Source organism: Xiphias gladius, chromosome 22 (assembly GCF_016859285.1).
Source record: "Xiphias gladius isolate SHS-SW01 ecotype Sanya breed wild chromosome 22, ASM1685928v1, whole genome shotgun sequence".
Taxonomy (NCBI): domain Eukaryota; kingdom Metazoa; phylum Chordata; class Actinopteri; order Istiophoriformes; family Xiphiidae; genus Xiphias; species Xiphias gladius.
In genome coordinates, this window is record NC_053421.1 from 12,429,270 (window position 1) to 12,448,279 (window position 19,010).

Genomic DNA, 19,010 nt, shown 5'->3' on the forward strand with positions numbered 1-19,010 from the left:
GCAATAGTAAGTAACTGTAGTGTCCAGTCTGCCGACTTCAAAATGAGAGGATGAAGAAATCCCACTGCCCAACAAAGGGTGTATTCTAACCTCTTGTAAATGCAACGATGACTGAAGCTCTTGGTAAGTAAACAGCTGTTAATGATAAAATTTGGTATATAGCGAGAGCAAAAGTTTACATAGAGCACCTTTAAATGTTTGAATGATAACTTTAAAGGTAAAAGTCGCCAAAAACTGAAAAATCATGTAAATTTCATAGAAAAACAGACCTTTTTCAGGGATTAAGAAATTGTTAAATTTACAGCTTTCCTGCAGCAATGGAAGTAAACGGAACCTTGAAAGACAATGCAAACAATTCCTTCAGGTTCCCTAACCTTCTGTCTGTACAGAGGCAGTGTTGTAACAAACTGTGTTACTACACCATTTGATGCATTATTAGGACAATACTGTACTGCAGCAAGTATTACTGTATATTGTGGTCAGAATGGTGAAAAAAAGGAAAGTAACAAAGGGAAGACAGACTGGTTGGTCAGGGGTTCATACTGCAGCAAGATAATGACCCAAAACATAAGAAGTACAGAACTAGATGGTGGCTTCTGATGATGGAAGACCAGCACAATCTCCAGATTTAGATCCCATCAAGTTGGTTTTAGATGAACTGGACAGAAGGTGAAAGCAAAGCAACCTACAAGTGCAACACATTTGTGGGAACTTCTACAACAGTGTTTGAACAAACTTTCTGAACAATATTTGATTCCCATTGTAGAAAGAATGTCACAAGTGTGTCGGCTGCTGAACGAGTGAAAAAATTAGATTAAATTTACTTCAAGAATATTCCATACTTCCTTGTTTTTATAATCTCCAATTGTTTATTTTTTCTATGCTATAATTTGAGAAACACTGACACATTGAATTATGTAAATTAAAAAACTGAGGTGTTCTAAATCTTTTGACAGGTAGCGACACCTGTTGTGGTGCCAATCTTACAATACTGAGCAAACAACACGGCAAAGGTAGTATATAATTGACAGAAAAGTCACATTCAATGTGAATGACAATGAATGATTTAGTGCAACTGAGGTGAATAATTTAAAAACAAGACCAGCCAAATTTAAACCCACACAGCATGTGCCTACAATGAGGAAATGCTAAATGATTATTTTGAACTATTCTAAAAATGCATTGCATTACATTCTCACTCCCTTTATGTTCATACTAAATTATCAGATAAGGATAAGATATTTCACAGAGTTGATATAATATAACATCATATAAGATTTATTTTGATGATGACTCAATGATGATGATGTAACAATCATGGATGTACAGTGTGACACACAGCGCGACAAATACTTTTGTCTACTTTTGGTTCACCTGAATTACACTCACCGTGAACTTTATTGGGAACACCATTCTAATATACTGGGTAGGGCCTCCCTTTGCTCTTGAATCAGCCTACTTTCTTCATGTCATGGATTCAACAAGATGTTGTAAACACTCCTTTTATATTCTGGTCAATGTTGACACAATTACATCACATAATTTCTGCAAATGTGTCAGCTGCACATTCGTGTTGTGAATCGCCAGTTCTTCCATATCCCAAAGGTGTTCTATCAGATTCAGATCTGGTGACTGAGGAGGCCACTGAAGTAACTGAACTCATTGTCATATTCATGAAACTAGTTTGAGACAAGATGAGTTGGCTGGAAGTAGCTGTTAGAAGATGTCTAAAGTGTGGCCATAAAGGGATGCATATTGTTAGCAACAATACTTAGATAGACTGTGGCATTCAAACCATGATTGATTGGTATTAAGGGGTCCAAAGTGAGCGAAGAAAACATTCCCCAAACCATTACACCACCACCACCAGCTGTCAGCTCGATACTACAATGGAGTCCTCTCTTTTTGGACAGTTTTTGCCAATCTACATGAAAGTTCTTTTATTTGTGCAGACTGCATTCTACACATGGTGCTGTTTGTTACAGAACAAACCAGTTTACAACTTTTCATCATTTGTACAATTTACCACAGTGTTTGAACAATACACAGCTGTGTCTGAACTGTACCCCCTACTGTTAAGCAGTGGCTTGCAGGCTTATGTAACACCAAAACTGAACTCCATTTTCCCACCAATTAAACATTTATGTATCACTCTGTCTTACTCTGACCCACTCATTTTCATTTATTCAACTATGTCCTGGAATCGTTACCCATCCCTATCATTCCTATACACACTCTCTCACTCTACTGTAAACACATACACACACATAAACAAAGACGGATGGCGGAATATGGTACGCTTTCTTCCTCACAAACTTTGCCAAATAATCACAAATACCCACAAATACACAAACACACACACACACACACACACACACACACACACACACACACACACACACACACACACACAGATCAACTGTTATACACAAGCATGCGCACGCACAGCCTTCTCTAGCCCCTTGTAGAGAGATATTTTGTTTGTTGCCTGCTAAATAATCATTGTGGGGAGTGATTTAACAGGGCTAAAGAGAGATGCTCTGATCTTTTGGAGGTTCTCTTTGAATAAGCTGCTTGAAAGAGGAAAAAAAAACACCCCTGCTGGTTTGGGTATTTTGTTTTACCCTCAAAGTCAGATTCAAAGTAAAAGAGACTCAAACTTTTCAGTCTTTCCCACACAGACTAAGGGGATTACGGGTGGCTTTGGTAAATTGTTTGTGAGGACAAATGTAAAATCAACACAGATCAAAGTTATCCAAATATACTGTTTGGAACAAGGCCAAAGCATAAATAATTTACAAAGAGTAATACATTAACAACATGAGAAAGAAGACTACTACAGTAGTCTTCAGTATATAGCTACAGTATATGGTATGAGAGGGGGATAGAAAGAATTAAGAAAAGGTTAAAAAAAAACTGAAAAAAGATATTTATGCAAATAAAAGAGGAACAATTTTTCAAAACGTTTGTCAAAAACAAAAGACAATGTACATTAAACAAAAATCATGTGACTGCTTTCTGGTTACAATTGTGCACTTCTCGGACCACTCATCAATGATGGATGATTTTTATTATTGAAGTCAAGCTCAATGTAGAAAGGTAGGGCTGGCAGTACTAGTGGCACAGCAGCAATGCTGGTGGTGTTGACATTGACACATTTGTGCGTGCTGCAGCAGTTCAGCGAGGTAGCTGTCAGGTAGAGGCGAGGCAGGTGGTATGGTCCATGCGTAATGAGCGTATTATGTCATCAAGCAACACCTAGCTACTTGTCTTTGAAAATAGTTATTTACAGCGGTTCAACAACAATTTGCAACTATGTCCTCAGTTTCGCACATTGATCATAAACGGTCCAACCATATACTTGGTTTTGACCTAGTGTTGTTGAAACTCAGCCACCAGTAGCAGCTGAAGGAAGTTTTCTCAGTCGATAAACTGACTCCTTATCTGTCTGCTCATGCACTGCACTCACCTGTCTTTGCAACAGGTTCAAATATCTTTCTGCCCAGTACTTTCAGCCTTTCAGAAGTGTTATGATATCAGGTTTTGGTTCTTATATGTGGGAGCAAATAGTTACTTTGCCAGTCAGAAGACTGACTCACAATTTATCTGGCTGCACTAAAGAAAGTAAAGCCATGCTATCCACATCCACCGAGTTTACAATCTGATACAACTGGCTCCGACAATCTATGATGTCAATTAGAAGTGATGTTTAAATTATTGGTGACCACTTGAAAGTTTGATAAAATTAAAATGACTATGATTAAGAACAATTCATGAGGTCTGGTTAATCTTAAGTATATGAAATGTTGATTACACAAGGATAAATCAAAGAGTACAAAGCAGAGGAAATACTGCAAATAATGATTTCAAGCTTTGGAGAATGAACTATTCTTTAAGAAACAATGGGCTAAAATTTCAGAAAGTAAACAGTAGAAAAAAGGAAGTTTGCAAGTCCTTCAGCTTTGACCAGACCTATACACAAATACTCACTCAGTAAGACAAGTGGACCAGGGAGTCATGAAGTACTCTTTGAAGGACACATGAAATCTTTATTGAAAACACCTCAGCTAGTGTGTGTGTGGATTTGTGTGGTTGATAGCGAAATAGAGAAGAAATATTAAAACCGGGTGTTTATTATGTTAATCCAGTTAGAATCCACCCACCTACCTGAAACCAAATGCAAGCGCATGTATTTATGCACATACTGTTTGTACCTACATACTGTGTTTCTGCAAATGTGAACATACATTAGAATGTGAGAAAAACCCTCTGTTAACACAAAAATTCATCCTCTCACCACAAACCAAAACTATATCAGCCACCTGTGTTTGTAAGAGCACACTTATATTACAAAGTCTCTTACCCTAGTCTCTTACACAGCACAGTACAATGTAAATCCAATGTGCTTTCCAAGACCTTTCACTCTATAAGTCACTTGACACAAAAAGAAATTCTTGACCTTTCTGGGGAACCTTCAATAACAATTTACATTATCTTCAACTTCATCTTCTTCATCTTCAACTTTATTTTTCAAAGCTTTTAGTTTTCTGGAGAATAGTGACTTGATATATCCCAGGTGTTGTGTTTTCCTATTTCACCTACCACTTGAGACCTGAAGATTTGAGGAGCCAACATGATTATTTTACATAAAAATAAAAGAGAGAGCGATATTTTGTGTCACCTTCCACAACTTTTATATCTCATCATTCCTCCAAAAGTTTTGAGTAAATAAAATTCCTGATTTACAGAGCAAATGACATGCAGCAAAGTTCAAGGGAAAATAATTTTCTAACTAGTTTTCTAAGTTTTGGAACCTTGAAGCACTCAGTGAATAGCAATAAACCAATGACCAGGCTATAATCAGCGTGAAATATTAAACCCTTGTAAGTTAACAGTTCTAAGAAGAAAGGTGAAAGAAAGAGGGAGACAAAGAGAAAGAGTAAAGCTAAGAGGAAAGAAAGATATTAGGCAAAGCAGACAAAATTCCGAGTTTATTAGCATGATAAAGACACTCGTACACAAAGAGACAAACAGAGCTACATGAAAACAGAGACAAATCTCCACACCTACAGACAAAGACCCTGACACACCACTACACCGAGCATCTCTTCAGGCTAGTCTAATAACAATTATCCTGATATACCTCACTGAATACACACATGGCTGAAGCCTTACTAGTAGTATGTGTGTGTCTTGAGGCTGTGAACCATACCTCTAATGCGTTCTTGGCTCTTGTAGCAACCCCTGCCCTCTCTCTCTGAACAGGGCTGGTGAAGTGTGTGAGGTTTTTGCCAGAACAGCATGCTGTGCAACTGCATCAAATCTACAACCCCCCTCCAGACCCTCCGTAGCCCCCTCTCCAAAAGCTCATCAGCCTATGCCTTTCTCTCACTCTCTCTCTCTCCCTCTCTGTCACACACACACACACACGTAGTAAAGTAAAAAAACTTAAATGGTTGTACGTAAATAAGGGTGTGCTGCTGATTCCCAGAAAGCAGGAGTGAGAAGTTACAAATCATAAAGATTTACCAGGGAGGGAGGAGCAAGCAAGTACACAAAAGAAAGTGTATAGAAAATGAGAAACAGGAATAAAATTGAACCTGTCCACCTCATTTGTGATATATTACACAAACACTGCAAATGACAAGTTTTAGTGGCATCTGAAAGATTGTTACTACAGGACAGTCTTTCCAAGAATGAAGAATGGTACTCTTACTATCCTCAAATCAAACAAGCGCTGCGCTTGGTTTTCATGAATACTCAGATCACGTAACTTACTCGGCTCAAACAAGGACTTTCAAGAAGTTTCATCAAGAGCGGAAGAAAGAATGGGGAACATGCAACGGATAGTATAAGAGGCAATGCAGCAGCACTGGGCAGCTACAGACATCTAAACTTTTGTTTGCGCGAGATTTGTTCAATGTTGGTGCAGGTTTGGTTTTCACTTCCAGCTCTGACAGCTAATTCTAAAACATTCTCATGGTACTTCTAAATTTGTTGACAAGAACCTCAGGGAAATTTGATTTTAAAAAGACAATAAAATGTGCTTTTACTTTTCTCCAGAGTGTTATCCATCCATCTATTTTTTCATTGTGATTTATTTCTCTGAAAATTCTCTGTCAACCCAGTACAAATGATCTGATTACATTTGATATGTGGCTCTCAAATTGCCAAAAACTTTTTAAAAAATATGTTAAAATGCAATAATGAAATGACTTCAGTGTAATTGACAGAACTAGCAGTGGACAATTACAGAGAATACTATTTTCTACCCTAAGTATGCACATATGCTATCTCTAAAACCTTGGCAAATCACAATGAATGAATGATTTGGAAACTGTAGTGTATAATGATGGATAGATCACACTGCAGCTAACATTAAACCATGTCTCTTTAAAAATATATATAAGATGTTTATATATTTCATCTGCAACCAAACGAATAAGCTCAACATGGGAGTACAAAGAGAGAGAAAGAGAGAAAGAGCAAGTAGAGTGAAACAGAAAGGTTGTAGCACTGAGCAATGAGTTGTTACATAAAGCTGATTTATGTATTTCAATGTTTGCAACATAGGCCTGAAGATCACAATTCTATGTGACGATTGCTCTGTGGCTCCTTGACAATACACACATGCTGCATCTGTGTACACAAAAACATACTTTATACTGGCACAATTACAAAGAAAACACAGAAAATCACACACATACACAGTTGATTGCTTCATCAATTTCAGCTAACCAACACAAAAGACAGTCAGGTCTGCCACTAGCATGACAGATCTAGTTTGTCAGAGGAGAACGATAGATAGTCCCTCTCACAAACACAACCACACAGGACTGTGACAGTAGCCCATAGGCTGTTTCGTGTCTCAGATGCTGGAATGAATCACATCAAAACAGAGACATGATAGAAAAAAAAATAATGAAAGCTTCAGAAACATCAGTTAGTAAAATACCTGATTTTGCATGCACACATGGAAACACAGGCCCTGTTCATTACCTGGCATTAACGTGCATCTTGGGTGATCTGATCAAAAGTGGACAGTTCTAACTACAAGTTTACACCTGGCATTGGAATCTGTCCCCACATGCATTTCGAGTGACCACCTGTGATCAGATCTCACCTCCCTGCTCAATATATAAACAAACACGTACATCATTTCTGTTTGCAAAGACCAAATGTGTTGGTTTTTTTTAACCCGCGGGAAACAGCAATGCACTTCCCATGCCTAGTCTGCCGGAAATTACAAGAAGCAGCAGCAATCAAAACAAAATAGACTGGCTCTATTCCTTGGCATATTCCAGAAAAATCAATCACCCAAGATGTTTGACGCACTCAAAATATATCTCTATGGGTGCAATCACACCTGTACTTCCGAGCTGTCCACTTGTGATTGGATCACCCAAGATGCATGTAAATGCCAGCTGTGAACAGGGCCACAGTCTCACAAACATTAAAAACACATAAACTTGGTCAAATGCAAAAGTATGCCTTAAATCATAGATCAGAAAGTGTCATACAGAAAAGTATATGGAAAGAATAAAATTGAAGAGTTCTACGGTATACGGTCTGTACGTGGAACTTGAATAAAGGCTAGGGTCGGATTTGTTAGTCGCATCTAAATTTTGTTACATCATCTCTTCCCTCAATATTTTAAGTTATTTTACATTAATTACTATCACAAATAAAAATATTACCTGGACAAAATTGTAATACTGTTGATACATAGATCCTGGGTACAATAGACACCTGCCAGACACATACAGACAGACAGACACATAAATAAAATAAATTAATTAATTTAATTACATAAAAAGGCTGTCACTTTTCATTACAGCCGATATTGAGGAGCACAACCCCTACAGACCATGTAACAAATGTTGTTTGGCCTAAACCATTTCTTCTTCCAAGTTGCATTCTGTTAAGCCTTGATCATGTATTTCTTTCCTCTGCTACAATGGTTATAATTGTCATCACATCTCACACAGCCAGTGATTGGAAATAGTAAAAACATTCCCTACTCCTTTATTTATTCATCCACTGTGGGGCGTATTTGAAAGTGTGTGTGTGTGTGTGTGTGTGTGTGTATGTGTGTGCATGTGTGTCTAAGATAGGGGGGATCAAGCCTTTGGCATTACAGCGTCTAGGTGTCTGAATTTGTGTGTGTATGCAACTGCAGCATCAATCAGAGCTCAGCTGTGATTGTCAGGCTGATTGTCTGTTATGTCCCTGTGGGCCTGGAGGCCTTGGTGTGTGTAATTCATGTGAGCATGCATGTGTGTGTGTGTGTGTGTAAGTGAAAGGGAGAGAAACAGAGAGAGGAAGAGAGAGTAAGACAGGGCACGTGTAATGCACACATCTATACATCCACATTAATCTATAATTGCAGCTGAAACTAATGCCCTGGCAATAGCAGTATGATTATGATTATCACTGGAGGCCACACCTGAAGACACAACAAATCATACATGCATAGGAAGGCCTATCTAGCGAATGTGTCTGATTGCTGTTCAAGGCTAGCCCTCCAGCCGTCCTATTAGAATGAGAGAAATGTATGTATGTGTTTTGATAAGGGAGAAATAACCATGAACTACAAGGCCATCCTGGTGGCTCTTTGGGATAAGGCAAGGATCATGTACTCCTAATGCTTGATTGGGTTAAAAGCCGGCTCATAACCTTTGATGCAAGTCCTATGTCTGTCTCCTTCCTGCATTTTTCTTGACTTTTAGCAATTGTGCAAATCCAAATAAAAATGTTATAAAAAATTATTTGAAATTTGGTTGGAAAACTGATGAGACCGAGATAATTGTTTGTGCTGGAGAAGGGAAAAAAACAACAGCAGTTTGTCTAAGTGACAGACTACAACTGCCTTTCTAAGTCTGAGAGGCAGTAGATTTTCAAACAAATGTGGAGAATGTGGGTGTAAATATACAGGTGCCCTCATTCAAATGCAAAAAAAAAATGTTTCCCACAATCCACATGTATTTGGTGTTGAACTCTGCCTCCGTAGTGCAGTCTCCATTGCTGACAGTCAACAGGAATACATGCAGTACTGTGCTGTTCACATAGATTGGGAAAAAGTAAGAGTGTGGAGGTTTGTATAGTTGATAGGCACACAACACATTCAACAGCAACTTAACATAAATTTAACGACCTTGAAATTACTGTACTTAATGCCATGCTGTTTTCATGCGATGGCACTATAATAATACAGTCTTACTCTAAATATTGAAGAATAAGAATAATACAAGAATAATAATATAAGAATTTTTGAAAATGTTTGTACTAAACATAGGTCAAGGTTTTGCAAAATCATCCAGAATCAACAAATGAAGTCTACTATCATGGTTATAATGTTAGGTTTTTGTTGAACAATATAAAATAGGCGTTTATCCAGCTTGAACTGGACCATGTTATACAGAGAGGCAGGTCTAATATTTTGTCCACCCCATCAGTACTGAGGGTAGACTGCATAAGTTTTACTAAGGTGTGCCTAATGAGCTGGCAACTGAGTCTAAGTCTACATTGGGTACACAGTACCCAGTAAATGCTGTTATTCTCCCGTAAACACAAATATTCTCAAAAAATATGTATGAATGTAAACGGTTTGCATTTGGTTGTTTCATTTTCATCTTTCATATTACTGTAGCATTCTTCTCAACAAGAAATAAAACAAATTTAGTCGACTGTACATCAACCAATGTCAAGGACGACCTTAATAACTGTCATTGTGCATACTAGGTTTTGTGTACAATTATGATGTACTCCTCCCTTTTCTCTCTCTTGTGCGTACAGAACACTGACAGGGGAATGAAATGTTCTGTGCTGTACTGTTCGCTTTTGGACACTCAACACTTATTCTCAACACTGATTCTCTTCATGGGCTAACAATTCCGTGTCATTGTGCATTTGTGTGTGCGCGTGCATAGCTCAGTATGCTTGTGTCCTCTTCATCTGTCCCATTGATGGTACATTCTGAAGTGGTGCAATAATGGACTGAGAAGTACTCTGTTGTTTTTTCTGTCTCTGGCTCACTCAGGTACCCAAGGACAAAAAAAAACGACAGATTAACCAAGGGCATACAGAAAGTGAGAAAGATAAGAGGGAAGATTTGATTTTCTTTATGCATTTGATTTCTTCTTGCAGTCTCATAATAATCTTTTTTTTTTTTCTTTTGTACTATTTCTCTGTTGGACAGTAATCACATGTGAGAGTCAGGGAGGTCGGTAGTGATGGAAAGGGTTCAAATCTGCATTCAAACACATAAAACACCAATGATCAGGGACATAAAATTGCTTTCAGTGGAGGTAATCATCACCTGTAATATTGTGAAGATGAGGTAATGGTGAACAGCTTTAAGGCTATCTGTAAACTTACCTTCGGTGTGCTATTAATTTAATTCAAAGTTTGTTTTAAAAATAATTGACTTTTCTGTTTTAATCTGAAAATTAGTCTTACTAAAATGCTTATTTTAACAGTGAACATTGAACTACTATCTAGTGATCTTGCACTTACTGCTTTACATAACATGGGCACATTCAGAGTTTAATGTTGTACCATTAACAATGTCGGGACAAGTGAAAGAGCCACATAAAGAAGTAAACATGGTGTATTTGCTCCAGGGGAGTATGAGAGGGACAGTTGGAAAAGTAGCAGAAATTCAGACTAGCAACCACTGGACATGTCCACTATGTGGTTAGTCTGGCATTATGGGACAAGAAGAGGAGACTGAATGAGAAAATGCTGACAGGAGATCTTGATGCAAGAAAAAGGGCACCGATGAAATGTTAAGTTCCCGTAGGGAGAAGTGAGCAGAGAGAAAAGTGTAGAGTTAACTCTGCAAAGCCTTGAGCTATTACTGATATAGAAACAGTACAGCATGGAAAGAACATTGGGTCGTAAAGTGCTGACACTACAGATCATATGTATATAAAAGGTCACACAGAAAGGGAAGCTTGATGCCCACAGAATATAGTTCCCTTTAGGCAAACAGCAAGCTTGAGGGGACAGAAATAATATATGTTGAAGGGCAAGTCATCCAAAAGGCCTTTTGGCCATTCTGGCAAGTTCAGCAAGAAAAGACAGGGACAGCCACAAATTGTATGGATGTCAGTACCATATACCAAATGGACAGGTTGGGCCACTAAAAAGCTGCTTCATTCAGTTTCATATCTTAACCCACTTCCAATTATCCTTCTGAGATAACTCCATGATACCCATATCTTTATAACATTAAACCAGCTTCAATTTGCTCTCTGACCGTTTTCTGTCTTTACTCTGTTTCACTTTTTATCTTGTGTTTGCCTCCCTTTTGTTGTTTTCTTTTTCCCTGTGTGCTGAATTCAAAATTCTCATCCACTGAATTCATCTTGCTAAAGTAAATGAAACCTAAAAGCTTGTTTTTGTTAGTGACTCGAAGACAGCGAAGTATTAAAGTGGTGACAGAATATACTGTAACTGCAATGCTTAAGCAGTTCAACGTCAAAGTTATGAGCTAAGGAGCACACTCACAGAAAAATAAATATAAATGTGTGTGTGCGCTTATTAGTCAATGCATAGACAATGTGTGAGTATAGCATGATGTGAAAGCTTTAGTATGAATCTATCCAAATGTTAGAGGGACAAAGAAAGTGACAGGAAAACAGCAGGAAAACATGTACGCTCTTGTGTAGACAACATGCACATTTGAAACTGGCACTCCAAAAAGGATGGTCCTCAGAGAATGGCACAGGGATTCCTATCAAATTATACAAAGAATAATGTAATGTATGCGAACTTACTGGCCAATGGACAATTTGCAGACTATAGCATGATAAGCAGGAATGAATGTATGTACTGTATATGTCAAATAGAGAATGGGTCCGGACAGTTGTAGAGAACAAATGAACATATCATACCTCCTATTGGTCTAGTCCACACACACAGAAAGACAGAGAGAGGCTATAAGGATCAAAAAGAGCTGACAAGCACACACAAAGCGCTGCTTTCGCAGATTCTAAGATAATTAATTTCAGTTTAAAACATGCTCAGAACGGACAACCATGATTTTTTTTAAACAGCTTTTTCTTTAATGTCATCTAGCAGTTGCCCTTACGGTTTCATTTATGTTTAGCATACACAGATTAAAAGGTTTTGAGGAACCCTACACTGCTTGATTTTCTCTTAATATATCTATATAGATATAATAGCTTCATAAGCAAAAGTGAGATCTCAGGCAGGAAGTGAGGAAATCATCTCTTTTACAGGGATCAAATATCTAGCAAAACTTGCTGCTTTGCGTCTACTTCATTCAGTTCAAACACTCTATCAATCGTCAGAGTGATACAGGAACACCAGGTCCTACAACAGCCAATCAACCAGAGACAGAAAGGAATCAACTACATTATCTCACTGAATAATTTTTTCATCTCTCCTTCCAGTTCGTCTATCTTTCCCTATATAAATGAAAACATGAGAGGGAGAACCATTTAAATATCAAAAAACATAAAAGAAAAACAAAACAGATGAAAGTCAAAATCCTAAACCGTAAAAGTCAGACTGGCTTCGGCAAGATGAGACTTGAATGAGAAAATGACTCACAAAGGGGGCAATATTAGCACTTCAATGGTGTTGATTGAATTATGGTGGGGTGGGGGGCGGGGGTGGGGTGTCAGGTTGAACTGACTCAGAGCGCACACACACACACACGCATACACACAGACATAATGAACATTAATCAATGGAAGCAGTAGTAATCAGACAGAGCTTTAAGAGGCTAGTCTGCTAGCACACAGCTGTGCCATTCAAACCAACTAAGTCATCAGTACACAAGTAGACAAAAAGCACAAACCCACAGCATTCACCATAGACCAGTAGAGCTCACATGTAGCTTAAACCCAGAATACACTCATAAGAGCAATCTTGTTTACTGTTCCTGTTGAATGACTTCAAACAAGAGTGCTAAGTACGTTGAAATATGTGTCTATTAATGATTATAGCAAACTTGTTTTTGGGAGCTCAGTCTTTAGCTCTTAAAGTCATTGAGATTGCATGGGCTAAGAGCAGTATAAAATAGGTAAAAGGCTGGAGTAAATGAATCAATACCCTACAGTATTTATGACCCTGAGACAGACATTCAAGTCTAAAGAAAGCCGTCAGTGAATAAATGTGAATTTCGAGCACACATATATAATATACCAAATGCACATCTAACTCCAAGTGGTCCGTTGTAGATGATGCAGGGGGTACGCTGGCAGGCCAAGCCAGCTTGACTATGGGCTAATGGTGCATATGCAAATGAGGGGCTGATCTAAATGGCTTCAGCATGATTTCAATATGCATTATAACAGTCTGTATCTTTGTGTATACAAAATTCTGTGTGACTCTGCATGTGTTCATAAATATGTGTATGTCTATGTTGTTTGACTTTATGTACATTGCCTCTGTTTGTGAATCTTTAAGGGGCTGATTTTGCATAAGCTCTGATCTGCTGTTTAAACAAATGGTGATACAGGGACCAATATTCTAGGGCTAACCTTGTATTGCTCCAAATCTGCTGTTTAAATAGAGCGAATGAGCTTTTCAAATGTCAGGTAAAGAGGGAGTGCTTCCTAGAGTGTGTGTTTTTCTTTATGAGTATGCATGTATTTGCATGTATTCAAATGTATATGTGTGCAAACACAGAGATTTGTTACTGCTGTGGTTGTCTCTTGTTACTGTGTTTTTGTGTTGCAACAGACGAAAGGCCCTTTGGTGGCGCATGGCTGAGTGACAGGGCTATCAAACGGCCAATGCTGCGAGTGCATGTGTGTCCATGTGTGTGATAAGCCACATGGCGGGGACCTAAGTAGGATCTGAATGTTCAAAAATATAATTTCTATATTCATCACCTCTGACAACACACACACACACACACACACACACACACACACACACACACACACACACACCATACATACACACACCTCTGTTTGGCACAGGGGGCTCCGCTAATATGTGCGCAGAGCAGATGCTTTGAGCTACTGCACTCATTAACACAAACCCATATTCACACATACACAGATATATGCACAAGTATACGAAAAAGAAAAATCTGTGTGTTTGCTGAACAGAAACACACAGACATTACACAAATGTTAGCTTTGATGATTTTTTGCAACTTTGTACAGGTAAAAATGTACACATACTCCTTAGTCTCTGCATTCAGCAATAGCTGTCTCTTTTTGAGAAAGTGGTGGGTCTTTCGCTGTCTCGTGATATATCATAAGCAGTTATTTTCACGTATCTTCCATTATATTGCACATAATTTAAAAGTAAAGTTGCATCCATCGAGGGGAAAGAGTTGGCTGCTTTGTGATGCTTTGAGGGGAAGGTTAAATTAGAGCACCACAGAGACTGCATCGAGACTGGACTTAGTTGCATGAAAAATGACACTTCAAATAAGTATTTGTAAAATATTATCTGATGTTAAGAACAGCAATAAATGTGTGCTAAAAATATTAAGTGTCATTAACTGTCATTTTATTGCGTTTGCTGAAAAAAAAAAGGTCAATGTTTGTGAAACAGATACACCGATTTTGATTCATCTGGGGACAAATTGTCATAAATAGTTTTTGGATTAGGCTCATTACTGTTTTTTAGTTAGTTTGTATAAAGTGAGTACTCTGGAATAGCAATGCATGTGCTTAATGTAATCATTGTCATTCTGTGTTTAGTTGCAAGAGTGAACAATCTTAATAGAAATGTAATGTTTTCAGGGGTTAATTGGATCTCTGTAGATTCAAAGCTTCTCTTTATCTGTGGAAATGTAGACGGTAACAACACTTGACAAAGTTGAGGGCATAATTCAACATGATTAGAAAACATGGACTGATAAGAAAATGTAGCCTGGGTCAAGGTGACAGAGACACACCAGGACATGCGGTATAGTGTAGGGAATATCCCTATTGGGCAAGCTATAGGGGAGCAGTTCTTAGCAAGACATGCAGGGAAAGTTAATGAATGAAAGAGACTTGTAATCAAATTTCTCTACAAAATATACTGTATATGGAAACCTCTGCACACGACTGACTTTCACTCCATATAGTGCAGTTTAGTACAAGATCAATGACATTTTAATGCCTTGAGACGCTATCATAACTTTGTCTGAACAAATCCATTTTTGCCTCTACTCACATCTGTTAATAGGCACTGGATAAAAACACATCGACTGGCAAATTGGCCTGTGGTGAACTTGATACATAAACAAAGCTACTGTATGTACCCAATAAAAGCCTATGGCAGTTTTGCCAACTCTATATACTAGCCTGCTAAATGGGCACACACTGTTGTGCTAATGTCAACAAGCATTTACCCATAAACAGGTCAATGCGAGTGAAATTATTCCATACAACATTAAGTTAATAAACTAGCCTGTATCCTCCACGCTGTTCTCAATTCGATCCATAGCAAGCAAAGGTTATTTACTCATATATGGTACATTAGATACATAAACAACTTGTGTCCTCAATAAAGGCCTGGGGCATTCCATGCACAACTCTGGAAAGCGTTATTTACTCATGAAATAAGCTATCATATAACATTATCCTTAAGCAAGCTAGTGAAGCCACTGAATGACTTTTGACTTTTTCTAAGGCCTGAAAACAAACACATACAACACACTATGTGGTCTGTAAGAACGTAAAGCACAGCTGTAAAAGGGAAAAAAATAAAATAAAATAAGAAGCAACACATGTCTGTCATATAACACAATTATAAACTACTTGCAACAAACAAACATTTGTCACAGTATATAAAAAAAAAATTATACAAGCGAAAAGCAAAAAATTTAAAAGAACAACTTATCTACTATTGTAGCAATTTCACCGTAGGAATGTACTAAACAATACATATGTGAGCTACACAGATGCACAGCCGGCTATATCATAATAAACACTCCATACATGTCCATAGATCCCTAATGTTGCACAGGAGAACCAATTGTGTATATTGCAGAGCAAAGTGCAACAGCATACAAACAGTACACAAAAGTGGGCCAAAATTGCAACAGAAGTTCAGCAACAATGCAGTAACTGTGGGATTTCAAGCATGGCTACATCTCCATATATCATACGTTAAAGAAATGAGCGGCACGTACTCAGCAAAGGCCTGAAGCACTGGTTGTCAATGCACTCCCAGCCAACTTAGGTTATTCACATTTTCTATGCACTACATTGGATACACAAACTGGGCTCAATAGAGGCCCCAAAGCCAGTTATCACCTCCACGAATAAGAAAGTTCATTTACATTATCTGTCAAATAACACAAGCCAAACACAACTGACAATTTACCCCACAGTTAGTAAACAATCAGCCTGTGTCCTTTATACTTCTCAGAATTTTTCCTACAGCTAGTTCCACATGTGTAAAAGGTTATACATTTATCAGAGGACAAAGAGTTATCCTATAGACCATACTGTTGTTGCCGAAGGGGAATAAAATGCACTGGTTGTGTCTTAGCTCAACTGCAGCTTGAGGACTTGTTGTCACTACATGTGTTGTCCTGATGAAAAAATATTCTCAAAACAATGTGATAACAATGTGGCCTTGCAGTGACTTGTACACATATTGCCTCAGAGTATAGCAGTCAAAACGCACTAAATACTCACACAGATGCATGTGGAAAGGCATGCCTCGGTGTCAAAAGCATATCAACCACACGCACAGTGATACAGACACCATATATACACAGACTGACACACACAAAACCAAAGCAGAGGGTTTGAAAAGACACAGATTCAAGAGCACACACAAAAACATGCACATAAAGTATATTTCCAGATATGCACTCACAGAGATGCTGTAGGGATACTTTGACTTAATTTGTTTATGCTGGAGTTCCTGGAAAAGATAGCACTCAAGGCAGCAAATCCCTTCTGCATGACAGGAGATGACTGGAACTGGTCTGCCTCTCTCTCTCTTTATTTTGGTCTCTTCTCTCTTTCCTTTGTATCTTTTGTCACTCTCCATCTATGACAGCCTTTCACAAAGGCCTGCTTCAGACATGAACTGTGGCCTCTGTTTATCTTTTACCCTTTTATTTAACATTTTTCTATTTGCTGTCCCCCTTGAAAAATGAGTCATTAAATCTAGGAGGTGCAAGATCTATGAGAGGGACAGGGAGGAGAAACACACACACACACACACACACACACACACACACACACACACACACACACACACACACACACACACTTTTAAGCTATACAGATACTGTATGTATAAATAAAAGAAAATTATATATTGGAATTGAGGCCAAATGCCATGGGAATCATCAGCATACAGACAGACTGAGCGATGTTACAGCTACAACACACACGGGCTGGGTCAATTATAGGTCACTAGTGCACTACAAGGAGCCACCACTGCCGATAGGATTGTGGGTTTGAGAAAACCAAGACATTATCTTATCTGCTTTGAATCACATACTATAGTGTGTATTCTAATAAACAGTGTTTATTTGAATACACACACCCTGCTTTATTCTTCTAAAAGGAAAACCTTCATTTGACTCACTATTTGTTCTTTCTTTTTAGAATTGTTTCGTTATTTATAAATAAATGTTCAAAGGGGGTCATAGTCATTGTCTGCCACTTCCTTTCTCTTTTTACTCTTCTGGATAAAATATACATAACATGCAATGTATCTGCAGATAAGTCATTCATTCGTTTTTAAAAAAATCTTTTTTGATACTACAAATCAAAGACCAACCTATTGATAAAGAAAAAAAAAAAACCTACCTAGAAACCTGCTAAATCAGCTAAATCCTTCATTAGACATAACAGGATATTCCATTTCTGAAACTATAAAAGTCCTTTCAAGGTGATGAAATTGATATATTACTGACATAATGCCAAAATGTGTTTGCAAAAGCAGACATATATTAATTTTGATCTGGTTATAAAGTTGGCCACACTAACTGTTGTCAAATATAAATGCAATGGCTGCGTTGGTTAAAATGGTGAATTCTTTGCTCACCAGCAAAGAAAACCCCATAGGCTCCATAGTTGAATGAAAATTTGAACTGTAGTGCATCTGCTCTGATATTTGTTTCTTCTTCTGTTTCCTTCCCTAATTTTTTTTTTCTAGTTTTTACACAACTTGCGAACCATAATTTGAATTTTCATTAAGTGTGCTATAAAGTATGGCAGTAACTCACACACACACAACACACACACAACACACAGACACACAGCCACATATACACACAACACACACACACACACACACACACACACACACACACACACACACACACACACACACACACACACACAAACATACAGATAGGTGGCCACTAAGCATTTGATCCTCCCTGCATTCTTTCAACAGAAGCATCATGTCATCAAGTTGTCTGACAAGCCCTTGGGGCACTAAACCTTCCTTTGAAAGATGGACTTATTTTAACAATATCACAGAAATATGTGTGACTGATATAGACAGATGATAGAGAAAGAGATCTGAAAAAGAGACAGAGAGAGTGAGAGAGAGAGAGAGAGAGAGAGAGAGAGAGAGAGAGAGAGAGAGAGAGAGAGAGAGAGGAACTTAAGTCCAGGTCATTTTAATCTAAAATGGGTGCGTGGGTCTGCTATGCTTCTGATAGTTGATTTACTCAAATTATGCAAATGTATGTGAAATGACTATGCTAATTAGGTAAAGAGAGAGTAACCTGAGGGAGGAAAATGCTGTGTGAAGAAACTATAGTGTCGGTCCAAATGAGAAAATTCATTCACTTACAGAAAGGGACAGGGCGCTGCTTCTCTCCGATGAAGTGAACACTGACGTTTTAGTCGAAGTTTAATTACAAGCTATTGTATATGAGCAACAAGACTAACTATAATTATTCCCAGACACAGAGATACACAGTAAGGTTTAACTGATGGCAGTTATTTCCAGTCCCCGAGGTGATGCTCTGTTTGTGGTGCAAACTGTAGTATGGACTACAGTATTTATTTAGTATTGAAAAAACATAATTTGAAGGGTAAAATCCTTTT

The 19,010-nt window shown here is 38.0% G+C and overlaps 1 protein-coding gene across 1 annotated transcript in view; it reads right to left on the reverse strand.

Moving 5' to 3' along the window:
* The window catches only part of cdkal1 (CDK5 regulatory subunit associated protein 1-like 1), a 238,596-nt gene that overhangs the window by 22,104 nt on the left and 197,482 nt on the right, over nucleotides 1-19,010 (reverse strand). The gene's annotated exons all lie outside the window — the stretch shown is intronic.